At 50.3% G+C, this 17,009-nt stretch overlaps 1 protein-coding gene across 2 annotated transcripts in view; it reads right to left on the reverse strand.

Moving 5' to 3' along the window:
- RAB27B (RAB27B, member RAS oncogene family) overlaps nt 1–16,457 on the reverse strand; it is a 27,686-nt gene extending 11,229 nt beyond the window's left edge. Inside the window, exon 1 of one of the 2 annotated variants that reach the window (XM_013092254.5) lies at nt 16,342–16,457. The gene's annotated coding sequence lies outside the window, so the exon portion shown is untranslated. Of the gene's footprint in view, nt 1–2,759; nt 3,031–16,341 lie in introns of those variants that run through there. The other variant, XM_027446978.3, reaches the window with a different exon arrangement.
- Nucleotides 16,458–17,009: the final 552 nt, after the last annotated feature.

The raw sequence follows: 17,009 nt of genomic DNA on the forward strand, positions 1-17,009 counted from the left end.
ACCCTTGGAGAAGCATCTCGAGCACCACGACCCTCCGGCATCTCCTACCGCGGGGACAAAAGGGTCTCCAAGCACATCTGCCAGCATATTTCAGCCTGGTATCAGCCGAAGCTGCGAATCGTATCCTGTTTTGCTTCCTGACAGCCTCACCCTTTCCTCTTTGGATTTTCCCAGTTCTTTTCTTGAAGTTTCCCAACACGCCAGAGACGGCGCGGCTGCTCCGGGCTGACCGCACGCCGCATCCTTTCTTCCATTCACTCCTAAAAAACTACAAGTACGGTGCTGAACCGAAATCTAAGCTGGTTTTGAAAGAAACATTAATTAATAAATAACGAGGGCTTTATTAATAAGGGCTAAATCCTAATCCCGCCTCAAATACCTACAGCCTGTTCGTCTTGGGGTGGGACAGGATACCCCACGAGACGTCCCCTCGCTGATCAAATCCCCAGCATCCAACTCATCAGACACCGAAAGCCCCTCCAGGGAAGTCTGCAGCATCTTTTGCAAGGCTCCTTTGACAAAAGCCAGCCCTGGCAACCACACGCGTGACTCTCGGGCTGGTTTTTGCCAGATCTCCGCTTAAATTCGGGAGCCCTGATAAGCTGGTGGAGACTCCAAACCTGCTGATTGTGTCTTTAACCCCATAACCCATCCCCAAATCAAACCCATCCTCTTTACAGAAACTTCTGAAATGGAGGAAAATAAAAAGCTTTGCTTTTCATCCTCCTAATTTTAATATAGATCTATTTTTTTAATAAAACCTTCTAATTTTTCATCCTCTAGGGATGCATCCCCATCCCCGGAGGTTATAAAACACGACTGAGATATTCAGCCAGCCCTACCCAGCAGAGGAGCAGGGATTTTTTTTGGATAACTGGAAATGAATGGGTTTCATTCCCTGTTGCTGAGGACGGGCTCGGGAAGCTCCTGATGCTCTGAGAGCTCATTTAAACAAGCCATAATCTTCCGGGGAGCGCTGAAGCAATCTGATTATTACACCAAAGCTTTGGGAATTCAAGGCTGTGGTGCTGCCCCGACCCAAAACGCTGCCACGAGCGAGGTTAGCAGGGGGTTTTATCACCCTCCCCTATGGGAATCCGCAGGTTTTAAAGAGTTAAAAGGAAACAGAGATTCCCCAAGCACCTTTTCCGCTACGATATTTGAAGATTACATCGGCCAGGCTCGATCAGCCACTGCAGAGAGTTCCTCGGTGCCTGATAAGCCCGCTGCGTTTTAGATCACCGAAGCTGTTTCCACGCTGCATTTTGTAGGGCTGCACTGCTGAGAGCAGAGAGACTCAAATCCAATCCTGCCCTGCTCTGCTCCGCAACAGGCATTGCCTCACCGTGCCGGGTTTCAACACACGGCGTGCGAAACGTGGATTTTCTGGGATCTTCCAGGACACCTTCGCTCGCAGGAAAATCGGCTCCGAGGTTGGAGGCTGCAATGCGTGAGCAGGGAGGAGAAACAACATCCAGCAGCCTGCAGAAAAAGCAGCCGCACAGCTTGCTCGAGTGCAAATCTGGACTTTTGGCCGGCTGGACTCGTGGGTATCTCGGTAAGCAGCACCCAACTGCGTTTCGTGGCACCTTCCCAAGGGAAATATATTTTTCCAGGTGTTATCAGGCCACTTGCTGAAGTGCATTTCAGCACTGACTGGGCTGTGCGAGCCGTGGCAATTCCTAGGCACGCTTTAAGGGAGCCCTCCTGCCCCGTGGTGCTGTTCCTCCCGAGGCACCAACCAGCCCCGTGCCGTGAGAGCCGTCGCTTTCCTCTGCAGCTCTCCAAACCTCCCCGGCACCAGCTTTGGGCTCAGCTTTCCAACGCCGCCTTCCTGCGCATTTCCAACCCCGTCCTGAGCACTTCACAGACCACCGAGACCCACCAGGTTTGTTGAGGAGGGTTTCTCGGTGTTCCTCCTGTGCTGGATTAAGGGCCGGGACGCAGAGGCACGCTCGCTTTCACCGCAGGGGATTCGCACGCCTCCAGCTCTTGGCCTTCCCCCCCCCTATAGCCTGCAAGCGTGCGATCCCTTTCACCTCCAGCACTCTCCTCCACCCCCAACCCGTATCTTAGGCTTACTTTAAGGGCTGTTTACCCAGAGTTTGGAGGAGACGAGCGATTTCCCTGCTGCTCCCACAACCACTCTGGGTGAACCCCGCAGGAGCCGGGCTCCCAAACCCATGGGTTACCCCTTTGGGGTGTACCAAGACCCCGGTACCCGTGAGCCAGGCAGGTTTCCAACCACCAAGGCTATTCCGTGCGTGCCTGCACAGATCTTTTTCTATGCTTCACCTCCTATTTTTATGCCCTCATCCCCGCAGCACGGCGGTGGAGGTGCGGGCACCGGCAGCCACGCAGGAGCTATTTGGGGGCAACGTGGGGCACGAGGGCGCGACGAAGCCGCTGCGGGCACCCCAAAAAGCATGAAGCGAGGGGAGAAACCCCCAGATGCTGGCGGGGACAAACCCCTAGGTGCTGGCGGGTGGGCATCTCACGGACCCTGGGGGGGGTGTGGGAGCCCTCAGCCCCCCACCAGGGACAGGGATGGGGTCCGGGACCGGGTTTGGGACCACCCCCCCATCCCCATCTCCATCCCCATCCCCATGGCGCAGCGCAAGGCCGTGCCGGCGGCCGCCCGGGCTCCACCTCAGCTCCCCAACCGCGATGTCGGGGACCCAAAACGAGGACCCGGGGGGGTCCCGGTGCTGCCCAGCCGCCCCCCGACCCGCTCCCCCCCCCCCCCCTCCGGCACCGACCTGCTGCGGGGAGCGGCTCGCCGCCTGCGCTGCTTCCTGCTGGCGGCGGCGGAGGGGCCGGGCGCCGAGCGCCTCCCTCTGCGGGGCTGGAGCCGGGGAGGCGCTGCCGGGGCCTCCCCCGAGCTTTAGGGCTCAGCCCCGGCCGGCCCCACTCGCCCGGGGGCTCGGGAGGGGGTTTTCTCCTCGCCCCCGTGCGCCCCCGGTTGCGCGCTCCGGCGCAGAGCGCCGGGCACCGCTCGGTGCCTCGCTGCTCATCCCCCCTCTGAGCCCTGATTGAGAAAATTAAAGGGCTTCACCCCACCCCCTCGGGCTTTATTCCCTGCCCCTATTCCCCAAAACCTGCTGCTCAGGCTGTGCTTCCAGCCCCGAGCTGCGGGAGCCCATCGGGTGCTAACCCCATCGCCCTGAGATGAAACGGTGCTTGGGAACCCGAGTGCTGCTCCTTCCGAAGCATTTTCACGCAGCAAGGATAAAAATAAATAATTTCAGCGAGCTGACAGCCAAACAGCAGGGTTATCATCAGCCCTGCTGCAGGGTTGGGGCTACTGGCACATGGCAAGGCCCCAAGGGGTTTCCTTGGGGCTGGACACCCGCCTGCCCCTAAAACACCGGTGCCCACTACGAGCATATTTTAGCTCTCAAATATAAGGAAAAAAGCCTTAAAACCAGAAACACAACAGGTGGGAGAGGCAAACAGGTCTCCCAGCCGGGCTCATCAGCTTCGCAGCACAGCCACCAGCGATGCTCCTGGTGCCCATCCCAATAATCCACAGCCTGGGTGCTGCCCCCATGGGCAGAGCCACACAGGAGCTCCCCCAGGAGGAAAATCCCCCTTTAAAACCCTGGCAGGGCTGAGATAAATCTTGTTCCAGGGAGGTAGGGGATTTCTGCTGGGTTCAACGTCCTCCAGAAGCGGTGGTGCTGCTCTTCAGAAGGGCACACGCTGTGATACAGACCAAAAAATTCTTGGAAACTGGAATTTGAGGTTCTCATCCTGCTCAGATGCATAGGGATGCTCCGCCGTTATCTTCCTATTCTGAATTTTTATATTTTCAGAGGTTGTTGGAGAACCTGGGTGGCTGCCTGTAACCTTTTGTGATGCCACAAGGATGTTCCAGCTGCACCCCGGACCAGTTTCCAGCACTCGCAGCCGCTCCCAAATCTCTTTAAATGGTTGCTGCCATTTGCTGGGATTTGCAACCAGCAACGTTTCCAAAATAGCGCTGTGAGTACCAAGAAAAAAAAAGAGGTTTTCTGAGCAGCTTGGTTCTTTGGGCTCGATAGCTAACAAATAACCCATCCTACCGATGGCACGGACAGAAAGTGCTGGCGAGCACTTTCTCGAGGCCTCGCATCGTCCCCACGCCTGGCCTGCGATCAGCGGCAGCTCGCTTTATGTCACTGGAAACATTTTGCTGTGACAGGAGGTTTCGGACAGAAGCATTTCACCAAAACACTAAATATTTCTAAATAGGTTTTCTATTCAACTCTCCCAGGCTGCTAAATGGCAAGCCAAAGGATTTTTGGTTGCATTTCTCTTGGGTTCCTGAAATTAAAGGCGTCTTACTCAGTAACCTCAGCTTCCTGCTCGTTCTTCTAACAATTAAAACTCAGCACGGCTCGCAAGGACAGGAAACGTGCCTCGATTCTGCTCTTCCTAGATAGAGAAATGTCATGCAAAACAGCAGCTTTGAGTTCATCGAATAAACCCAACCAAATTAATACCGAAGCGGTGGCATTTCCCGAATCACCCTCTGCTGAAAGAGGGCTGGGGCTCCTTTGGAAACAGCAGCAGGATGTGGTCTGGAGGCTCGCCGTGACAAGCGTGTTTGCCTTCACTGCCGTATTACACCACAAAGAAAGCAAACATTTTAGCTCACCTGTTCTCCCTGTGCCCACGGAGGGAACGAGCAGCAGCCCTGCATAGCCTCCGTGTGCTCCAGGAATAAGGAAAAGGCTGCAGCCAACTCTCTCTCTCTCTCTTTCTCCCCCCTGATTTTTTCTTTAATTATCCCACAAAGTTATTACTCATTCAAATCTTTTCTTTCAGGCCTGCACTGCTTTGGGAAAAAAAATGTAATAAAATCATTTTAACTAACAAAACCGGTGCATGCCTTGAAGTAGGGCTGTCTGAAACCAGTTCTTGCGGCTCAGCTGTGGTTTTTCACAGAGTAGCAGCAGCATTTTTCCTTTTGCTAATGCAAGCTCCGTTCGTGTACACTCGACCTAATTAAGCTGCTACGAGCTTCTCACGCCAATGCCCTCAGCCTGCTTTATTCTCGCTCAGCCCCCTCGCATGGGGCTGTAAGGACGGAGGCCCTGGGACACCAGAGGTGTCCTGTCCGTTTTTAAAACGCCTTTTTAATTACAACGGGGAACCGAGATACACGACCGAGGCGAATTTGGAGCAAAGAGTTGACTTACCAACACAAAGGCACCAAGTTAATTAGATAAGGCACACACTACAGATTTATTTAATGACTAAGTCCTGCATATCCTGCTTCCTCCCCCATCGCCCTGCCACCCACGTCCCCTCCCGGTCCCCGCCTCTGACTCCTCCAAGCCCCTCTGAACTCGAGTATTTTACCCTAACCACACATTTAATCCCCTAGATCCACTTGCTGAAAGTATAAATCAGCAGGATATGCTCCTATTTCCCGTCCCCTGAATACGTGGCCAGGGATTAATTAGTTCAGAGTAAGAGGAAAGAGCAAGGCTGGTCAGAAATCCCCTTCTGCTTGAAGTGCTGTTAGAAAGAAAAGTCCTAAGCATTTTATTTTTTTTTTTTTATTATTAATGTATATTTTTTTGCTACAAAGGTTTTGGATTAAGATTCATTTTTCACCTAGAAAGTCGCCCCATATTTTTTTCAGACCCAGAACATTTTTATTTTCCCATAGCATTATTAAGGCCAGCAGGTGAACACTTGGATTTCTGCCAACCTGCAACGGACTCAATCTGCATCACTTTTTGTTTTTTTAAAAAATCAGATCTTTAACTTTAAAATGCATGCATTAATTCCCCATGTAACAATATTCTAAATATTTCATATATTTTTAATATATTCATGTCTCATTTACAAACAAGCCAAGATCGCTTTGGTGTTGCAAACACCAGGTATCAGCACCTAAATAATTCTAAATCTGCACTGATGCATTGGTGCTGAGAAAAGCCATAAAATAACACAGCTTGTGCTGGATTTCCTAAAGCCTTGGACCCAAATTTCACCTTCCACTTGCTGCAGAAGCAGCAATTGCTACGTGCTGACCGCTCTGAGGTGCCTCATGCTCCTTTCCAGTACCTGGGGCGGTTGAGATAAGGGAAAAAGGCTCTGAGCTGGACAGAACTGCCTCGTTATCATTATCATTAACTCCATTTGCACTGATTTATAACCGCTGTATGATCGTACACTGTCACATACAAACTTTCTTCGCACCGAAGGCTCCCCTCCCCTCGTTACATGCAGCGCGGAGAGGGTTGGAGAGCTCCGAATTAAATTAATCTCTAAAAAAAAAAAAAAAACCAGCAGCTGAGTGCTGCTTAATGCACTGAGCAAATCTAATTTGCCAGGCACTGCAAAATAGTGCAGAGTGCTGAGAAAGAAAAGTGAAAGGTTTTTTTTAGGGTGTAAAAAACCAATCCCCTCCAGCCTGCAAATATCGCTGGTGTTCCCTCTGCATCGCCGCACGGAGCACGCGGAGGCTCGTAGCCCACAGAGAGAGCAGCAGGCACCTCTACCTATGCTGCTGCCTCGTGAAATCCATTTTCCAACCCTTCAGCAGCTGTCCCAACCTTTTATTAGTGGTTATTTCCCCTCGCTCTGTTCTTTTCTTTCTGTTTTCTACCTGCAGGTTTCGTGCCCCTGCGTTCACGCTGCCAGCGCCTGGAGCGCACGCAGCATTCAAGGCTCGTGGCACAGCCCAAGCCTCCTCTGTGAGGACTTTCAGCTGCAGACACACAATTTTTTTTCTCATTTCTGATGTCCTCAGATCAGCACGTGCTGGTTTTTAACCCGTAGACACTTCTTTTTGTCGCTCCTCTGCTTAGGGGATCTAATTCTCAGCGTTGTGCTGTATGCGTGCTTCAAATCCCTTTTGAAGGGACCACACCAATGAGGAGCTCCTCTGTAATTTTTGGGGGTATTCTTTGGGATTTGGGAAAATTTTATGACTTGGGACCCCAGCCTCAAGGTCATCAGACTTTTCTGCACCCTACATCCTCAGTGCAGCTCTGCGCTGGTTTTCCATCTGCAAATTCGGTGAAGGTTTCAGGGAGCTAATGCACGGCGCTGGGATGCGACTTGGGCTTCCTCACCGCAAATCAGCCTAAATAACAGCCTACATATTACCATCATACAGTTACATGCTACTAATATTAAAATCATCTTGTCTAAACCGGGGGTAATAGGGCGAGGATGCAAACAGGGCTGGGCGTTTGCATCCAGGAGAATACAGGAGCTAATTAAATTAAAGGCTGTGTAATAGGGAACCTACATAATAGCGCTGTCTAAACGAAGAAGTGATCGTCTCAAACCAAGTTTTCCAGTTCCACCGCCCGGCCCCGTTGCTATTCATCTGCTTCCAGGTGCTGGAGATGAAAGTCGGCTTTGTTTCGGTGTTCAGCAGGTCGCCTGTAGCCTGCTGAACCATCCGAATTATTTTTAAATGTCGTAGTTGTGAGAACGAGGGATTGAACTGCACCTAAACGCAACAGGTTTCACGCCGTCTCGGCCTTACCGACGCTTTCCCAGGGATCTGCTCCTCCTCGTTCCCATGAAAAAACAGGGATGTGCTTCGGGTTTTGCATTCGTGGCTCCTCCTCGTAAGCTAAACTTGGCAGTTTGTGCACAATTATGGGCTGTTTCCAGCACAATCGTCTTATTTTACCTGTTTTTACGCACGCACACCCAAATAACTTCACAGCCCCAGCATGAAGAGCAGCCTGATGGCACGATGGTGCTGACCCCAACGCAGGTGACTTCTAAAAGACATCAATTTGCAGCCCAGCTTTAAATGGAGGAGCCTTTCATTGGCACGGAGGAAACGAAGAGCAGTTTAGCATTCAACAAAAAGCCAGATGCGACAGCCTGAGCAGCAGAAAACTCAGTGATTGATCTCCAAACCAAAGGCGCATTCGTTATCCAGAAATATAAGCATCTGTTTGCAGCATAAGTAATTCCTCCCTCCCACCCGAGTGCCAAGCGGGTGCCCACGGAGCAGGATGGATGGCCCCAGACAGATCCCTTTATTGCTTTCCCCCAGTTTCTGTCTGGGAAGTGCTGGGGAGGAAGTTATTAAGGAAAAAGCGCTTGAAAACAGAGCCTGATCGGAGCAATCCCGTAAGATAAATGAGCATTTTGCTACCATTTCGCTTTCTGACACGCAGTGTGTCTGCCTACGTTACCCCAGACAATCATTTTACCCATCCGACCCCCTCTTATCAATTTGCCAGGATGAGAAAAGTTTATTTGCCGTCTGTCATCCCGCTCACTTCTCCCACGGGAACCCAAACCGGGGCCAAGGTCCCCGTTGTAGGGCTCCCCCCACTCTCCTGCAGTGGGAAATGGGTGAAAAAAAAAAACATAGGGGCACAGATAAAGGGTGGTGGAGCCATACCCAAAGGTTCCCGTTCATCAATAAGGCCCTGGGGATGGTCCTTCCCATCCTCGATATGGGAACAGAGCCCGGGAGAGCTCCATAACCAGCACTGAGCACGTCTAAAAATCCTCTGCTTCGGCACGGGGAGGTGACCGAGGGGCTTTTCAGCGGTGGTCTGCTCCCGGGTCAGATGGAATTAATAAAATAACCGCTATTAACGGAGCCACGCTGCAAAACCGTGTGTAAAACCCCAGGCTTTTGGGGGAAAATGTTGCCTTAGCAACAAATTACCAGCCTGCTCGCGCCCAGGAGGAGGCTGCTGCTGTGTTTACAGGCAGGTTACCCTCGCTGGGCCACAAACACCGAGCCTGAGCTCCCCCGAAATGCATACCCCAATTATTTTGGCCACCACGCACAGCTTGGCGTGACCCCAGCCCCCTGCAGGAGGCTCTGGTGATGGTGACCGGTCCCAGATCAGCCTGAAAAAGGGGCGCAGAGTCCCCAAGATATCTAGGAACCAGGGCTGCATTTCCCGGGCACATTTTGAAACTTGGTTAAGTGCCAAATCCCAGGGGTTGTGCTATGATAAAAGGCTCCGTAATGATAAATTTAGCGATGATGGTCTGAGAAAGAGGGGTTTCAAAAGGTCTCCCCTATTTCTTCATTTTAATTAAGCTCAAACACTACTAAAAAGCAACCTCGTGGAAATCCACCCGCACTGAATTTGGTGGTTTGAGTTCCAAATAAACCCAGTCGTCCTCCTCGACTGACTTTAATTCCTCTGAATTAATGAGCTTTATCCATTTTTAGCCCTTACAGTGGAGTTTTGTCCCCAAACGAGCGGTTTCCTGAGTAACGTTTACATTCATGAACGTAACTCACAGATGGGCATCAAACAAAACGCATTAAACCCCCAAAAAACACCCGACAGCCTCATCGTGCTTGCTGATAGTGAGGATTTACCTGCTTATTAAATGGTTTCTTATCAAATTATTGGCACCGCAGCAGCATCGCAGAAGGGTTTGGGGCAGAAGGGACCCTAAAGCCCACCCAGGTCCAACCCCATCCCGCCAGAGCGGGTTCCCAAACCCCATCCAGCCTCTGCCCCATCTTCTATTGCCCCCTGCTGGGTACCTCTGTGCTCGTAGGGCTGAGGCTGGTTCAATATCCAGAGACATTTTAAGGAAAAAAAGCCTGGTTCCTCACACTCGAGTGACTTCAGGATCTGGGACTTCAAGTAACTGCAGAGATCCGTGCCAAAATCCGGATTTGGGATCACATTTGATGGGGAGAGATGTGCAAACAGACCCAAAGGGCTCTCCAAAGATCCCTGTCAAAAGGTCCCCAGCACCCCTCAGCCCGCCACCCTATTTCCCCAAACACCCATTCCTCTGTGTCTCATGAAGCAGAGCATCTCCTACCTAAGAAAATCCCATTTAAAATCACCTTCCACAGGGCAGAACAGAAGCACGGGTTAAACACCGTGCGGCGATGAATCGATTTTTTTTTTCCCCCCTCAGATGAGAAACTTCATATTAATCCGAGCTGATCAAATCATATCAAAGCATTCCTTCAGGAAGCAAAATACGCTTCGCAGAGATGCGGCTGAAGCTCAGATTTTCTGCCGCCTTCTGCTGTTTTTCCAAGCTCTGAGCAATAATTTATTGTGACTATATAAAACAGCGAAGCCAGCTCACGCAGCATCACCCCGTTCCTAAGCTCTCACGTCTCCCAGCATGGTTGGGACCATGTAGGGCCCAGCCCTGCTGCATGGGGCTGCTGCCAGAGCTCAGCAGGGACCAGATGTGGGTCCCTGCAGCTCCTCGATAGCCCCCTGCGCTCGGCCACCAGCCCGCTGGCACAGCTTGCCACTCACCTGCGGCTCGCCAGCAGCTTCGGAGCCCTCCTGGCATCCATCCCGAGGCACCGCCTTCCTCTTCAGCACCAAGATCCCCCTCTAGCCCTCTACATCATGATTAAATAGTCCTGATTTATAGCCAAACACCTTTACCCAGTAAATCAGGGGGCTACATCGCAGCGTGCCCTCCCAAACTGCCCTCCTTTCCCCGTGCCGAGGCTGACAGCATCACCCAGCCAAAGGATCCCTTTAATTAGCCCCTGCACAAGGACGAGGACGGCACGTGACATCTCTTAGGGACTTTCTGACATTTCTTGAGGATTAGCAGCGCCTTAATTATTTAACGCCTGCCATTTACTCCCTGCCCTACATCACCCGAGTCAATTAAAACACAGCAAAATGCCAGCAAGGGCATTTCAAACCGCTCCTGTGCGTCGGGTCCCAAAGGATGATCACAGAAAAGCTTCCAGAGGCAACCAAGGGCACATACCCAAGGCCATGCCTGGCCACAGGAGGGGCCCCAGGACCCATACTTAAAGTAAAGAGCCCCAATTTCTATCCAGGTTTGCAGGATGCAGCCCATATTACGGCAGCAACCATTGCCTCTGGCTGGGTTTGGGCAGGTTTTGGTGGCCAGGAGGACAAATGTCTATAGCCCTAAGGATATTCTGAAGTAATGCACCCAAAAGAAATCACTCACCCACCTTTGTGGCTGTCTAGCCATCAATACGTGGGGGGAAAAAAAGATTGGGCACGATGCTATGGTGTTTGTAACCCCAAGGAGAGAGATGTTACTCTGAGAAACGTTAACATTTTTCACATTTTTTCCTCCTCTGGTGCGAGGACATCCATTTATATTGTTTATTTCAACCCCAGGGCAGAGGGATGCTGAATGGTCCCTCAGAATATGGGGGCCGAACGCTGGCTGTGGGGCCCCAGGTCCCATTTTCAGCCCCGTTCCCTGCGAGGAGCCCGCAGCCTGTGCACAACCCCGCTCGTTTTCTGCTCTGCCAAGACGTGAAGCGCCTTCCCCGCGCTAGGGCAAACACAGATTGCTCCTCAAAGTTGCTCTTATCTCGCTGTGACTGGCTTTTTTTCAGGAAAAAAAATAATGCAGGACCCGATCCAAAGCTCGAAAGCAGCATTTACAGCCTGCTCGATGAGAGAGGAGCCCTCGGTTCTGCTTCCCTCCCCTTTCTGCTGCTGTGTGTAAAGGATTTGTGGCAGAACGAGGGCTCCAGGCAGCGTTGTGACCCCAAAGGTTGTGCTTTGTGGGTGCTGGAAGGGCCACAAGGGCTCAGCAGAGCATTTTGCCTGCAGCTTCCCCCACAGCCATCACCACCTCCCCTAAACCAGCCGAGCCTGGCGCAGAGCTCCATCAGCTCCAGGCCTGAGTCTCCCAAACAACTAAAAATACAGATTTTCCACAAAAATGAGAATCTGGGCCTGGGAAGTGATGAGGAAAAAACCAACAGGTGCACAGTTTATCAATAATTAGTCGAGAAAAGCCTTCACCCTGTAGGTTTTGGGCCCTGTCCCTCAGGCCCTGCAGCAGGGCCGCAGCACCAGCCCCTGAGGGCCTGGAGGCTCCTCATGGGTGGCAGCGGCAATTAACGTCCAGCTAATTAGCAGCATAAAAAGAGGCACAAGGAAGCTGCTACATCCAGTTTCAAACCCTGCATGGACGCGATCAAAGAGAGGGTTTGGACGGATGAATGCCGCGTGCTATTTTAGGCCGCGCGGCTTCAAGCGCTGCTCTCCTCCAGCCACATCAAAGGCGCCGTGAGCTGCTTGCAGGCAAAACCACAGCCAGTGCCTCTTGTCAGGTGGCGGATTCTTGTCCCGAGTTCCCCCCACAACACGGACAATGGATGCTGTAAAAAGCTGGGCGAAAAAAAAGAATCTGGTGTCTAATACATCTTCGCTGCATACCTAGGGGATACGTGGCGGCACGTGGCGTCTGCTGCTCGTTTTCTCAATCTGCCCCTCCAGGGAGCTTTATGGTTAGTTTTATGCCTGCTGAGAGCAAAAAGGTGGGGAGAGGAGGGAGAAAGGGAAATTCAGCCAATTCAACAGCGATCAGCAGCAAAATTACTTTCTTTTGTGCACTGCAATGTGAGCTCAGCTGAGGAGGAGAATGGAGAGCAGCTGAGGATAACTCGCAGCACTTGGGACCGACGGACAAATTAATAGAAAAATGGGCTTTGTAAAGCAGTTTGATCCTCAGAAGGGACCTTGTTCACCACACTGAACAGGGAACAAGCTGCCCAGGCTGTGTGCTGGATGTGGCCAAAGCAGCACCCACCCAAATGCTCCCTGAGGCTGCACAGAGCTCACAGCCCCGAATAATGCTGGAGTGCAGGGCTCTGCACAGGGGCATGACAAAGCTGGTTTGGGCAAAAAATATGCACCCCTCACAGAGAAAGCAGAGTCCCCAGTGTCCTCCCCTGCTCTGTAATTCTCTCATCATTCACAAAACTAAGCCATTATCCTCAAAACAAGAATCCCCTCTTTGAAATCCTCCCCCATGCCACCTCTCCCAGAGGTTTGGGCAGAGCCCGGAGTACAAAAACAATAACTTCAGCAAATAAACATCAAACCTAAAGGCATTAAATATTGAATATATATATATATATTTTTAAGACCAATCTCTGAATTCAATTCATCAGCAAGGAAAGGCCAAACTCGTGGGACTAAGACTGAAGAGGATTTTGCATTATTACATCCCCACAGCACCAGGGAAATCATTCCGATCTCATCGTACCCTCTCTGCACAAGGTATTGTCTCATGAATTTTTATTACCAAGTAGCACACTGTAATCTAAATTTTACCTTGCCATTAAATTAAATCCTGTGGAAACTCATTCACTGTGTTTAATCGGGGGTTAAGGTATACCAGAAAAGCCATAAGTTCTCCAGTCTGTTTGTCCCAATCCCACTGACTTTCTGCTCAAAAGTAGGAATTATACACTTGTGTTGGAACTAAATACAAACAAAAAAAGTGTAAATACTGATGGTGTCCAGGAGAATGAGCCAATTGGATTTACTATATACAGTCAAAAATATTTCAGTGCATTTATAATAAAAGGAAAAAAACAACTCCAAAGAAAGATTTTGCCCTAGAAACTGATGTGTTAGTAAAAAGTAAATTATTGTAAGATCTTTTCTATCAAGCAGATAATTGGGTTGTCCCTGCAGCAAGCTCTTTTTCCCCAAATACAGGCAATAATGTATTTCTGTGGAGAAATTTACTATTTCACCATTTCCTTTGATCTAGAGTGATAAACCCCCTGAACTTTCAACTTGCCTACCACAGAGATGGGCTAATTTCAACATCCCTCCTTAGTAGCGGCATTTCTGTGATGTAGGCTCACATGGGTATCCACAGGCAGGTTTTTCCTCGTATTTTGGTGCTGTTGCCACCCCCGGGGCTCCTGCCCTTGACTCACCCTTCCTGGAGGGGTGGAAGTGCCAGAAGGGGAAGGGGAAAAGGTTTGGGGCCGCTGCAGCAGCACACCCCCTGCCAGCACCCCAGGATCATGCAGTGGGTGACACCAAAGATGACCTCACCTAGAACAAGCTCAGCGTGGGCTTTATGATGGCCCTCTGTCAGGATTTCAGCCGAGAAGAAAACATTGACACCAAATCCAGATGTTTTACACACATCCTTAAAAGAAACACCACGAGGAGGGTGCAGAAAGTTATTAAACCATCACGTATCGAGGCCTCTTGAGATCCCACCAGGCTGCCAAGGCATTTTAGCTGGTGGGATCTCAACAGAAACGTTGCAGACATTTGGATGTGTTTGTGTTTGACCATGGGCTGCAGAAACACCATTGCACCCATGGCTGTAAAACCCAGGCAGCCCCAGCAGGATGGCTCAGGAGGAAGATAGAAGGAGAGGGGATTTCCCCAAAAGGGGTAGCCCAGATGCCAAATCCTCCAGACCCCCATCCCCGTGCTGGCTCAGCGGATGTCCCAGCCATGCCAGGGACTGCTGTCACCTCCGGCAGCACCGCACCCTCCACCGGGAAGGTCTAAAGCCAGTCAGAAAACCTCAAAAAGAAAGCAGATTGAGGAAGGGGGGTTGCGTTTGGGGAAACTGGAAGGGAACCCAGCTGCCCTGGGCTGTGTTTTGTGCACGGGGCAGAGCAGACAGCCCTGAAATAAGGATGTGAATCAGGCTTCTGCTGGGAGCCCAGTGCCACAAGGCCCTGAGTCAGGGAATCGGTGTTGTCACCTCCTGGCAGATTTTAAGCTTTCATATCAAGGGCAGAAATAGCTGGACAATGCAGTCCTGCTGTCCCAACCCTGCCCTGGTCTCCAGCTCTTGAGAGCATCCTCAGGCTGCCCATGCCTCCATATATCACATCACTTGTCCCCAGTGCGAGGCTCTCCCTGTCATGTCCAATACCACAGCACCTCTTCTCTGCACAAAAGGGCTTCCCTGGACCCTGCCCTTAGGATTTCATAGCGCTTACAGCGGGTTGCCACATGATGATTTGTCTGAAGTGAGCCACAGGATGACTTACTCCGCATGAATTTCACTCACACGCCGCCAACCACTCAAGCGTCACACCCATTGTGTTAGTGCTTCTGATTATAACCACCCCAACAGGACAAAACCTATTCTATTTCACGTCCCTAGCTAGTTTCTAGACAAGAAATACTTGCCATAACTCATATTTCTTCTGACAAAGCTCATCACAGGTGGTTAGCTGCATTTCAAGCCCAGCTCTACCACATCAATTCAAGAACCTCTCACTGACAGGACTTGGAAATATTTTTGAACAACATCTAGCCTATTGTCCTCTTGGTAAATAGGATAAAGATTTGGAAGAGATGGAGAGTTTTGAGGCAAGTCTTATATTTAGGAACCAGACCTCATGACATTTTGGTTAAATCATCTCAGGCCTGTAGTATTTGGGGGGAATCTAGATAATTTGCTAGTCAAAGAGAAAGCAGAAGAGGAGAGGATATCCCGTCACCCACTGAATACATCACTTTATCTAAGCATTATCTGCAGAGCTGTGATATTAACAGCCGGGAATGATAACAAGAATGATGGAGCTGGCCAGCACTCCACAATGTCCCTGGTTTAGGCAGCTTAACACAAAACAGGGATCTGACACTTCTGCTTTGACCATTTCTTTGGATTCTGACTCCAATAGGAAAGACAAGAAGCGTAATGTAACATCGCATTGACTCCACCATAGCCAGCTGAAGAATGGTTTAATGGCAACCAAAGACTGATCAAAAGAAACTATGGAGACAGCAGTTGAGTTATGAGTATTTGTAAAAATTAATAAATAATTAAAACCAGTCCATCAGTAAGACAACTGGTGAAGTTAGTCCACCCGCATACACGCTTACAGAGAAATCCACTTCATCGTGCTGGAGGACTGGTCTACAATTAGCAGACCAAAACTTAATCAGAATTGAAAATAAGGCTGAAAACACGCTAATTATTTAGTAAACCAAACAAAACTGTGGCATTCCTCAATGCTAGCCTGCCTACAAAGCACAAGGGCACTGCTACAGCAGCTGACTGGGCAGTAATCACCACCTGAAAACGCATTTCACAGGCTGTTAACCTGATGGATTTGGACATGCAAAGCAATGATCGTTTCATTACGGCATGATAAACAACCACCATGCATTTTCCTTCGTGGCCCTTCCAAGAGATTCTCCAGAGAGCACTCACTGCACTGCTGAGCGTGGCGTTTCAAGCAGACTGGCACGAAAGTGAGATGGAGTAGGAGGTTCCCATCCAAAGAGTATTTTATGGAGCAGTTTAAACACAACGTGGAATAACACCAACAGGCAAGCCAAACCACTCCAACAAGAGGTCAAAGCCAGCCCAAGGAGCACGTAGGTGAAGACACAGACAGAAACCAGGCACTGAAATAATTAGTGGGTACCTGTAAGCAGCATCCAAACGCCACACATTGGGACTGCAGGGCTTGCGTGGGCAGAAGACACCACAGCAATCATGATAAGAGACCTCAGCTTTCAGCCCGTTGTTATCAGCACAGCAAAGGAAGACGACAACAGCAGGACAAGAGCCACATCCCCATTCCTTATCCAGTTACAAATCCCCATCTGCCAAGCAGAGCATCTCCCCTACCTGCTGAGGACACGAAGAACATCCTGAGGAGCAACTCAACAAAGAAAGAAGCATCCAGCATCTAAACCTTCTTCCTTTCAGCTGAATTGCTTTAAACCAGAGCCCTGGGCAGGTTGATTGGTGGCACCTGAGTGACATTTTCATAATGAGCAGAGCCTGTTGCTCTCCTAACACCTGAAAGCAGTTGCTGCTCTAATAATATGCCAGGCCCTCTTCTCCTTGGGTGCAAGGTAACTCAGAGTGTTTGAGGGAAACCCTTGGGGAAAGGGTGGCAATGTCTGCAATAAGAAGTTAGTAAATCACCTTAATCCTGATTTGATTTAAGCCCCAAGAACTAAGCAAGTATTTCCTGAGACAGGGACCATTTCCCTTAAAAAAAAAACCCACACCCTAAGCCCCAGGACATGGAGAAAGCTCTTTCTCCCTGATGCCATCATCCCGTTGGCTATAACTACCTAAATATTTACAGATGGAGAGCGATCCTGAGGGTTACAACACAATGACATAGCTGTCAATGTGAAAAAAATCACCCTTTGCTCCTTTTTGGCTTGCTTTTTGTGGGGCTCAACTATCCCCAGCCTTTGTGCAGGACGCGTGGGTGTCTAGCGTGGAGCTTGGCTGCTACTGAGTCCGTGCTTCTGCTGAGAACCTGTCCTCAAATACCCCAA

Source organism: Anas platyrhynchos, chromosome Z (assembly GCF_047663525.1).
Source record: "Anas platyrhynchos isolate ZD024472 breed Pekin duck chromosome Z, IASCAAS_PekinDuck_T2T, whole genome shotgun sequence".
Lineage (NCBI taxonomy): Eukaryota > Metazoa > Chordata > Aves > Anseriformes > Anatidae > Anas > Anas platyrhynchos.